The sequence below is a fragment of the Tupaia chinensis genome, unplaced genomic scaffold (assembly GCF_000334495.1).
Source record: "Tupaia chinensis unplaced genomic scaffold, TupChi_1.0 Scaffold000066_1, whole genome shotgun sequence".
In the NCBI taxonomy this organism is placed as follows: domain Eukaryota; kingdom Metazoa; phylum Chordata; class Mammalia; order Scandentia; family Tupaiidae; genus Tupaia; species Tupaia belangeri.
In genome coordinates, this window is record NW_006159525.1 from 9,253,121 (window position 1) to 9,264,913 (window position 11,793).

Consider the following 11,793-nt stretch of genomic DNA (forward strand, 5'->3'; position numbering starts at 1 on the left):
ACTGTGTGGCGTCCAGTCCCCACATCTAAGCTGCCCAGGCCTCCGGCCTAACAGTCTTCCTCTCTCAAAAGTAATAAAATGAACACACATTACTAAGCATACATATTTGAAGTTTGTTGCTAATGGGTGTAGTATATGCCCTGAAGCCAATTATTTGCAAGCACGTGTGAAAGGAAAAGACCATAGCAAAGATCATTTTCTTTATCTTTAAAAATTCTTTTAATTTAAATTAAAAAATATAGTTTTAAAAATTTTTAGAGATTTTTTTTTCTATATGGTGCACACACCCACTAGAAAGAAAGATACAGAGAGACAGAAAGTGAGTAATCACTACCCCCACCCCCAGGTGGGATGGCCAGGCCCCAATCCCTTCTCCTCTATTCTCCTTTTGGGATTGTGGGCATGCACATTTCAAGCAACCAGGTTCAAGACTCAAATCATGGTCGACTACATGGGAGTCCAGCACCTTAACCATTATGTCACCTGCTGGTCCCAGGAAAGATATTTTTCTGACACAATGCAGTAAACTCAGGTATCAATATATGTAAGATAGTTAAAATTGTTTTTTCAAAAAATAAACAATTCTCAATAAGTTGCACATCCACTCTAAAAGGGAAATGATAAGTATTTACACTTCCTCATATGTATAATGTGAACAATAAAGCTTGTAGTGCAGTTATGTTAATGATTAGACATCATGCATGGGAACCATCCATCACAGAGCATGCACTTGGAGCAAATGGATGAATAAAATTCTGAATATGAAGGCTTCTAATATGAGCTTTCCTTTAGTGAGAGATATTAATATAGCAACTCTGCCAATTATTAAGTACTTTTACTATAAAATGATACAAATATGTCCTTTTTCAAATTTAACTTACACATTTGAAGTCATGAAAGATCTTTAAATAGAGGAGTCAATCAGTACCTTTAATTTAATATACAATATTTTCTAAATATGGGCAAGTTTTGACTGTCATTACTTTTAGATAGAAAGCTGAGTATTTTAGAGTAACTTTTTTTTTTCATATGCACATGTTGAGAGAAAAGATCAGCATTTGTCCTGGCTTTTCTAACTTTAACAACAGACTGCTTGGCCTGATTTGTTTCATTATCTCAACTCTATTGACTGCCATGCATATCAAAGGCCTTAATTATAAAGATGAAAGACATGACTCACATTGATAAGAAAATCATTTCAGTCTCACAAGCATCCTCCTGCTTTCCTGAGCAAAGATATGGTCTGATTGAGAAACATTGTACTATAATTATGACACCCTCTTAGGCATGATTGTAACTGTAAAAGATTTGTCCTTTCTGAAAACAATCTGCATTTCTTTCACGAGATAAATTGGCTCATTTGTTCAACGATTAACATATCCTCTGATTTGTCTGGATTTACCAGATGATCAAGAGCTCAACAAAATTTGTAGTTGTTTCTATTTCACTTAAAAATATTGAAAAAGACTGAATTTTTTAAAGTTGTTTTGGAACTTCTTTCATTGAGAAGCTTTCTGGACTGTTAACTATCATTTACATACCAGAGGAACAAACTTTCACTCTAAAGTAGAATATAGTTTATGTTAGAGGTGCATTTAAAATACCAGAAAGAGGGACCAGCAGATGGCGTAATGGTTCAGTTGCTGGACTCCTATGTAGTCAACCATGGTGGGAGTCTTGGACTCGGTGGCTTAAAACTCAAGCCTGTACCTGTGCATGCCTGCCCAAGATCCAAAGAGGAGATAAGACATGGTAAGGTAGGGAAGACTACAGTCAATGATCAGTTTTTCGGTCTAGGCGTATTCTTACTTGAATATTAACATTTAAAAAATTTAACACCCTTTTAAAGTTTGCTTCTTTGTGAACAATAGAGACAGACAGAGAGAGAGAGAGAGAGAGAGGAGACTGTACCTCAAACAGGGTCTCACACTAAAAACACCCAGCCTCTGCCAGGCCTGGATTATGGGCATGCATGCACCCAGCATACTCAGAGAGGTCTCTGTTTATGAACTGGGCACCTCCCATGTTAGGTGAGCCTCACAAAGTACATAGCATTACAACTTACCACTGCACCCTGTCTGGTGCCCTGAATATCATTATTGACAATCAATAACTTGTCTCCTCAATTTATAAAATTTAGGCCAAGTTTTCCAAGTGCTGAATATTTGTTATAACAACTTTCTCAATTATGTAGTGTTCTTCCCTTAATGATGAATGGGAACTCCAAATTCATACCAAGGAGTTCTGTAGGGAATGGCTTAGAAATATGACATAAAGCATAAGATGGGTTGTGTTCCCACAAATAGCTCTCCTTTCAAAACCTCAACTAACTTCTTAAACCACACTTGTTTTTGTCAAATCAATTAAAATTGCATGCTTTCTCCCTGGGTCTCACTTTTCTCATTTACAAATTGTTTACTGAGTATAATCAGAAATTTTAAGGCAATCATCGTATTACTGCAGGAAAAAATAGGATTTGAATAATTACTGCATTGTGGTTATAACACAGCTCTCCTCACTAATCTGTACCCACCACACACACACACACACACACACACACACACACACACGTCACTGCCCTCTGCCTGCAGTACTTTGGAAGTGAGAGATGCTAAAGCCACCTTTATTTAGGTCAGTTCTTTGCATCATGGTAATTAGCTTTCAGTTTCCTAGCAGACTCAGGTATATTTTAGAATTTCAATTCGGTATAGTCATATGGGTTATATATAGATTTTTCCATGCAAATTTCTATTTTTTTTAACTTCCTCATTACCAGTCCAAAATTTTCCTCTTTTGGGAATGAGTTGTTGCTTCTTAGATAAAAAAACAAAAGTTGAACATTCAGATATTTTCCAAGATGACTGTGTGAAAAAGTTTTTTTTTTTTCATGTAGGAAGGAATTAGTATTTTAATTATCATAGAGTATCTGAAAGTCAGTATTTTATATTGAAATTAATCTTGGTAAATAATAGTGTGTTTAAACAACAAATTAGAAATGAACATTTGTTTTGGAAAGCTAAATTAGCAACATCCATTAACATGTCTTTATGGATAAGCTAATCTGTAATCATTTTATTGGATTTCTTTGTCATTGCCTATTATGAAAATAATATTATTTTTGTTCATCTACTTTATTTCCCTCATGAGCAAGTGAAAGAGAAAGCATGTACTCCCAATAGGGTCCCAGCACTGTGATTCACAACTGCCATTTAGACAGACCCAGATCATGGACCAGGGTATGCCCAGCATATTCAGGGAGGTCTCCAGACTTGAATCAATAACCTCATGTGGGAGACCCTCGAAGAGTGTCATGTTTTACTGCTGTGCCACTGTCTGACCTTGTATCATTGCTTTTCGAGTATATTTTCTTCACATTTTTCATAACTAATGAATGGCGTAATTCTACATTTTTCCCTCTGATTAAAAGCTGTCTATTAATTTTGTTCTAGTATTTTCTACATTTTTCCATATTGGCAGATCAGAATAATTTAATTTTGATAAAGAGTAGGTAGTTTACCTAAAATGTCTCAAGTTTTCCACTGTTTTTTTTACAGTTATAGAAGGTTAAAAAAAAAAAAAAAGTCTTGAACACATTGCGAAGGACTTTTTAAAATTTGGGCTACCAAAGCTTTGCCAGTCCCCCTACAATACTCCTTTACAACTAGTACGTAAGCCAGGAGGGAATACAGGATGGTCTGAGACCTATGGGTTATTCACGATGCAGTGGTTTCTATTCACCACTGGTGGCAGGCTCTTACACTTTACTGCCCCAGATCCCTGGGACACTGAAGGATATGCCAGACTAGGCCTCAAGGATGCATTTCTCCCAATCCCTTTGCATCTAGACTCCTAGTTTCTTTTTGTTTTTGAATGGGAAAATTCAGGCATGAAAAATTAATTAATTAATTAATTAAAACATTAAAAACAAAACAAAAAATTTAGCAGTATGCCTAGACAAGTTTCCTGCACAGTTTTAAGGAGAGCCCTCATTATTTGCTCAGGCACTAAGAGATTTAAAGTTGGCTCTGGAAAATATTCTTCAATATGGAGATGACCTGATAATTTGCAACCAAACAGAACAGAAACGAGATGCAAACACCGTAGAAACACAGCTTTTGGGCAAGGCAAGGATATAAGGTATCTATAAAATGGGTCCATATCTTTAAAAAAAATACAATATCTTGGATATATCCTCACACCAAGAACTGAGCAATATCTGGTCAAAAATTTGGAACTGGTTCTCTTGGTTGTTGGCTCTCTTGGAACCCTTGTCAATGCTAATTCTCACACTAATTTTTGAACCCTGTCTCAAATCCTCTAACCAAGTTTATCTCTTCTCGTTTAGAGGCTATAAAATCGCAAATGACCATATACATGGATACCAACTCCTTGGGACCTGTGCCGAATCACACTGTGGGTCACCCAGCACCAACCAGAGTCCTCCCAATAATGCACCTTGGAACTATCTCGATGACCTGCTCTGGCCCTGCTCTTGCACCTAGGTCATACAGGTGAGACGTCGGTGATTCCCAATAGGTAGGACTGACACCCTTCCAGCATGAAGCAGTTACAGAGGACAGACTACCCACCTTCAACTCCCTAGAAAGATTTATGGGGACCATGCCTCTCAGGGGAAAATGAGACAATAGATAGAAAATAGAAGCTCTAGGTAAGGGGGCTGCAGCATCTGCCTCTGTTGTTAAATAGAAAAAACAATTAGAGCAGAAAATTCCCCACCCAAGGTAATGGAGGCAGGAAATTTCCAGTGGGGGATGTCTAGCTGATTTATTCATATTTGACATTTTTGCTGCTGTTGTTTCTCCAATTCTCTGAGGCAACCAGTGAGATAAAACAGTGGGTCCATTCACATTTGATAGAGCCAATGAGATGAGAACTATCAGTGGGCCAGTCGATAATCAACTGATAGACCTAGGTTAAAAAATTATAACCATTGGGGCTGGCAGGCAGCATGGTGGTTAAGGTGTTAGAATTCCATGTGGCTCACAGCTCAAGTCCTTGACCTCACAGCTTGCATTCTCTCTCTCTCTATTTCTCTCTGTTTTTCTTTGGTCAAATCAAAATAAAAAACGATAATGAATAAAAATTTTAAAAATTCTTTAAAAAAATGATTTACCTCACAGAACCTTACTGCTGGGCTCTCAAGCCACTCTTCCTCTCTCACTCTCAGGCCTGTTCCTACCTCTCAGGAGTGTACTTTTCACTTTTACTTAATAAGCTGTTTCTTTCACAAATGAGCACCAACCTCCTTAGTCTGATTTACAAAACCATGCATGGTATTGCCTTATCTTCTACATAATCTCCAGGCCCTTTTCTGCTCCAGTTGAGTCAGGAGGTAGACTGCACTTGTAAGGAGGGAGTCATGATGGTAGGAGATGAGCACACACACAAATAAGTAAGGCACACTACCATGGGGGAGCCAGATTATAAGATGGAGTCACTCTGGTCAAGATTTAATAAAAGTCTTTCATTCTTCTCACTAGAAATCACACAGGAAACTGCTTGCACACCGGATACAGCTGTAGCAGCGAGTAACTAACTTAGTCACAGTCTGCAGCACCAAGGTTATGGTTTTTGTGCCTCAAAGGCATCAGACAACGAATTCAGATCCTCAAGGTCAGTTAAACCCACAGAAAACTTTAGCAATATAGTACCTCAACATGAATTTAAAAAGAAAACAAAGCATATGACTTCATAGACAATTTTTAATCATTTTTGTAAGCCCACTTCCTTACCACGAAGTCAGCCCTTGCTCAGACTGCTAGATAAAAATCCCTGATGAGAACCCCAAGTCAGCAACTCATTTGGGCCCCCTTCCACTGCCCTGGAAGATGTCCTCCCTTAATAAACTCCGGTTGCTGTCCTCTGCACTTCTCTACCTAATTCTTCATGAGCGTCAGACAACAACCTACATGAGTGTTGGGTCGATCACCCAGCAGCACACCTGCATCACAGCCATGGCTGATCTCCCCTACCCCTTTACCACCTGTCTTAGTCCATTACAGTGTTGCTAACAAAAATGCCTGATGCTGGTTAATAGGTAAAGAAGTAGAGTTTATTTGACTCATAATTCTGATGACAGAAGGCAGGGCTGGCATCAGGCTGGTGGACATTACAAACTAGCTAACAGAAGCAGAGAGGATGGTGGGTACACAGACGGCAATCTGGGGCAGCATGTCCCCACTCTAACAACTTGCCCTCCTGAGAACTAATGCCTTCTCATGAGAGCTGGAACTCACTCAGTCTCTTGAGAGATAGCGTTAATGCACTCCTGAGGCTCATGCCACCATGATTCAATCACTATCCATGGAACTCATCATCTTCTAACACCAGTACATCAGGGATCAATTTCCAAAACATGAAACTTTGGGAGACAAACCATTGTCCAAATCATAGTGCAACGCAATCTAAAGTAGCTTTCTCATTTTCTCTAGCACATGAACGTATTTCATTTCTCTTTGCTGTATTTTTCATTGACACTTGTCTCATGTTGATGTCTTACATAATATAGTATTTGTTCCTCTAATTTAGTATGTTTTCTTATTCATCCCTTTATGCTCACTACTTGATTTAATATAATCACCTATTAATATATGTTGAATGCCTAAAAGAAAGAAATAAACACTCAAAGTTTTCAAAGAGTTGAAATCCAAGTTGATCGGTGTGCTTGATGTCAACTCTTGCTGCTGGGAGTATGGCTGGGAAAGTACTCTGTTTTGAAAAGATCTGGGTTGTGGGTAGTCCACTTATTTTTTATTTGCCAGAGGGCAGTCCACTTATTTTTTAATTGTCAGAGGGCATGTTCACTCACCAGAAGGATTAGGGAGAGTAAAACCAAACCCCCTCTTCCATTCTGCAACCCCTTCTCCTCCATTTCTCCATTCTGTTGGGATTTAGGGCACATGACACTCCAAGTGTGTTATCAAGCTGCCAAGAGCACAATTTAAACTACAGTTGGCCATGTGGAATACAGCTCCCTTGCTGCTAGGCTATGGGGCCAGTCTGAGGGAGCACAATGAGATGGAGAGAAAGAGATAGAGAGAAAGGCAGAGAGAGTTTGTCCCAATGCTGTGATCCTCCAGCCTCCAGTAACTCTACACTGGGGTACACGTCACCACACCTTAGTCTACTTTTATTTGACATATTCTTTGATGTATCAATACATTTCCAAAATATATAACCTCTCTCTCTAAAGAGTTATTTATTACACTGAAACAAAAACCCATTGAAAATTAGTCAGAAAAGACCTCAAAGAAGCACACGACACAAATACATGTAGCAACCTTGAGTGTTTTCCCAGAGTGAGTGTTTCAACTCTCCTTTGTCAACACACTGTTCTTATTCCCAGGAGCCAGTGAAATCTCCCAGAAACAATCATACTTTGAATTTTAAACAATGTGTTTAGACTTCCTATGTCTGAAAGTGACTCCAATATTATTTTTCAGCCCATGAGTCCACATTTCTCTTTGTATAAGGCATATCTGTCCTAAATTGATAAAAGATACCTAAATTTTTATTAAGATTATGGTTGCCTATAATTTAATAAATAAAATGAAAAGATATTCATTTAATCTGAATTTGAAATTCAGATTGCAACAAATTTTAAAAATATAGTTATATGTCTCATGCAATATTTGAGGTTTTCACTTTATTTGTAGCTTGGAACATAACTAAAAGCCCTGTATTTTATCTGATATATTTTTAAATTAATTTTTGAAAGGGTTTTTTGTTTGTTTGTTTCTGGTTTTTTTGTGGTTATTTTTTTGTTTTGTTTTGTTTATTGTTTTTTTTTTTTTTTTTTTTTTTTTTTTTTGCTTTCAGACACACGTGCTCGCTGGAGAGACAGACAGAAAGTGAGAAATCACACCTCAGGTGGATGGCCATACTGCAATCTCTTCTCCTCCATTCTCCTCTCAGGATTTTGGGCATGCACATGCACACGTCTGGTGTGAGTTTCAAGGCTCTGGGTCCAGGACTTGACTCATGGTCGACTATGTGGGAGTCCAGCAACATAACCATTATGCCATCTGCTGGCCCCTTTTCTGATATTTCTAATTAGGGTCTATTGACATCTACTGCCTCTAACCGGCACCTTGCAATACCTAGCCTGTTTATAAAGCATGAAAATTCAGTCAGCATCTATCTCTTGTTACTTTAGAGATCTTGAATTGAAAAAACCCTAGTCACTGAGTCCTCCAGACCTTAGGTCTTAAAGGGTGTTTTGACACTTAGTTTAGCAATGAACTGGGCTCAAGGTGTGGAAATATGCATTTATTCATTCTATATTCATATTTTTTCCACTTGCAGCACATTTTCTTTTTCTCAAAATCTTCTGAGACTTCATTAAAAATCACTTGGTTATATCATTTGTCTAACAAACTGCTGTTTAGTCAGTTATTCAGTCAAAACTCCAAAGTGTTTTAAGATGATAGTACTAGTGGGAAATAGTTTATGTTTCCCAAATAGTATAAAATATCCAATAAACCTAGATGGGACATAAAACGTGGCCATAGCAGGGAGCTATCTCATTTACGTGCAGTGTGAGGTGGAAGTTTTCACTTAGCAAGCAGAACCTTTCGTGCACTTGGGAAATAAGATTGTGTATGTTGTTGCCTTTTTTTTTTTTTAATGATTGCATTCCTAGTTTGCAAATGCAATTCTCTTTTTCCAAAAGCCATTTACAAAGCAGAAACAGGACAGACAAAGTAAACTTTTCAGATTTCAGTTGGTATGTAAATGTATCTGCTTGAGTCTCTATCCCACTCTTACATAGTCTATTCATGACAGAGGCAGGAAATTCGGGTTTACATTTAGCCCTGTCTTTCTATTCTCAGGAACCTTGTGCTAATAAGTGTTCTATCTCCCTTCTGTATAGACAACTTTTCCTCACAACTGAATCCTTTATATTGGTCATAAAACATGTTAATGACTTCCTATAAAATAACTTGGGACACAGACAAGGTTTACGAGGATGTGTATAGTGGTCTTGACTGGGCTGGGCTGAGGTGTATGTCATGCTGGGTAAAGTGTCTTCACAATCTAAATGATATATAGCAATTTAATCTATGAATAAAAAAATAAAAATAAACAAACAAACAAACAAAGAAAAACTTGTCCCACATCCTAAACCACCCACAGCTTCTCTCAATTTCCTTTTACTCATTCACAGTTAAACTTCTCGAGGTTTCTTCATCATTTACTTCCCTTTTGTTCTGTACCTACTAACCTATTACTTTCACTTTAAGCATTCATACAAATCATCTCTCTTGAAGATTCTAATATTACATCTCTTACAGATAGATCCCTAGCTCCTGTGGTGGGTAAAATAATGACCCCCAAAGATGCCTACATCCTAATCCCTAGGACTTGTGAATATGTTCCACCACATGGCAAAAAGGAGTAAGGATAAAAGATGGAATTGAGTTTGTGAATCATGGATTATCCAGGAGGATCGAAAGTAATTACAAAGATACCCAAAAGTAGAAGGAAGCAGGAGAGGTAGACCAGAAATACGGTAGCATAACCAGGGCTTCGCGTGATGTTGTTGGCTTTGAAGATGGAGGAGGGAGCCATTATCCAAGGAGAACAGTGGCCTGTGGAAGCTGAATGGTTACCTACAGTTTCCAGGAAGAAATGCAGCCCTTGGTTTACTCAGATATGTGCTGAATTTCTGAATGGCAGAATTCTAAGATTAAAAAAAAAAAGTTTGTGGGCTTTTAAAAGTATTTATTTAGGGAGAGAGAGACACTCCTGACAGGGTTTTCACAGCACAATCCTCCATCGTTCTGAGTGAGCCTGGATCACGAGCATGCACACACACATATGCCGGGCATGCACAAGAAATCCAAGGGATGTGAACCTAGGACCTTCCTAGAGGATCAGGAATAGCAAAGTGTTGTGTTACCACTGTCTGACCCCTACATTTGTAGGGAGTTTTTGGTTTTGTTTTTGTATTTGCTATAGGATTCACGCACTCACCAGAGAAAAACAGAGAGAAAAAAAAGAGAGCAAGAAATCAGCCCACTGCTGAGGGGATGACCACGTCACAATCCCTATTCCTACATCCTCCTCTCAGTAATTCAGGTATGCACACACACACACACACACACATTCACACACACACACCCCTAGCATGATTTTCAAGCCCCCAGGACTGGGACTCTAATCCCATAGTAGGACTCTAACCCCATAGTAGGCCATGTGGAATATAGCCACCTTAAATTCCATGCATCTTACTGACCCAATCCATGTTTTAAACAAACTACATGAGGGACAAGTAGTTAGCATAATGGCTATATTGCTGAACTCCTATGTAGTTGACCACGGTCTGAGTTCCGGACCCAGTGGCTTAAACTCATGCCGGGCACATGTGCGTGCATGCCCAAGATCCCGAGAGGAGAATGGAGGAGAAGGGATTGTGGCATGGCCATTCCCCCGGGGGGAGGGGGCTGATTTCTTGCTTTCTATCTCTGTCTCTCTCTGTCTTCTTTCTGGCGAGTGCACGTGCCCTAGTAAAAACCTCTTAAAAACAAAACAAAACAAAACAAAACAAAACAAAAAACCTACATGGGTTGGTCTTCTGTTACAGCCTGGTTTGTGGTAATCCATTACAGTAGCAGTAGAAAACAAATCCAAGTTCTTTGACCTAACGCTACCCTGGCTTCACTACACTCAGGCAGACCGACCTTTGCAGGCTGGTCCTTCTCTGCTCGGCCCTACAGTGTGTCCTAGATACATTTTTCTACGAGCTCTGGATTATCCTCACCCAGGGTTCTAATTATTACCTCTGTGCAGATAACTCACATATTTATATTCCTAGATCATATCTCTTGTCAAGTTCCAGGTCTATAAATATAATTACTTGCCTGACAGCTCTTCTCAGATGAGTCACAGTCACTTCAAAACAAATATGGTCCCCAAATAAAAGAATAACCTTTTTGTCCAAACTCAAGCCTCTTCCAGCATGTTCTATCCCAGTAAACGAAATTATCATCCTCATGGTTATACAAGTCAGATACTTAGGGGTCATCTTTGTTCCCTCTCTAACGTCTCTTTTATCAAATCATACTTACATCCACTTTACTACTTACTAAATACTTTTAAAATTTATCTATTCTTGGGACCAGTAGCTTAATGGCTATGTCGCTAGACTCTCATGTAGTTGACCACAATTCGCATTTCAGACCTGGTGGCTTAAACTCACGCTGGGCATGAATGCATGCATGCCCGAGATCCAGAGAGAATGGAGGAGAAGGGATTGTGGCATGGCCATCTCCACTAGAGGGTGATTTCTCACCTTCTTTCTCTCTGTTTCTGTCTGGCGAATGCACATGCCCTATAGCAAAAAAACTCTCAAAAAAAAAAAAATTATCCGGGACCAGCAGTTAGTGTAATGGCTATGTCGCTGGGCTCTCACGTGGTCGACCGTGGTTCAAGTCCAGGACCCGGTAGCTTAAACTCACGCCGGGCGCGTGTGCATGCATGCGTGCCCAAGATCCTGAGAGGAGAATGGAGGAGAAGGGATTGTGGCATGGCCATCCCCTCTGGGGGGTGATTTCTCGCTTTCTGTCTCTCTGTCTCTCTCTGTCTGTCTGGTGAGCGCATGCACCCTATAGCAAAAACCTCTCCAAAAAAGAAAAAAAATATTTATCCATTCTCTTCTTTACATTTCCACTGTCACCATTCTGGCTGTATTGGTTTTCTATTGCTTTCTAACTAATCAAGTTCAGTAGCTTAAAATAACACCCATTATCTTAGGTCACACAGTACTATAGG

The 11,793-nt window shown here is 39.1% G+C and overlaps 1 pseudogene; it reads left to right on the forward strand.

Annotated features, from left to right (window-relative positions):
• Positions 1–4,362: 4,362 nt before the first annotated feature.
• The window catches only part of LOC102476542 (gap junction alpha-1 protein-like), a 24,143-nt pseudogene continuing 16,712 nt past the window's right edge, over positions 4,363–11,793 (forward strand).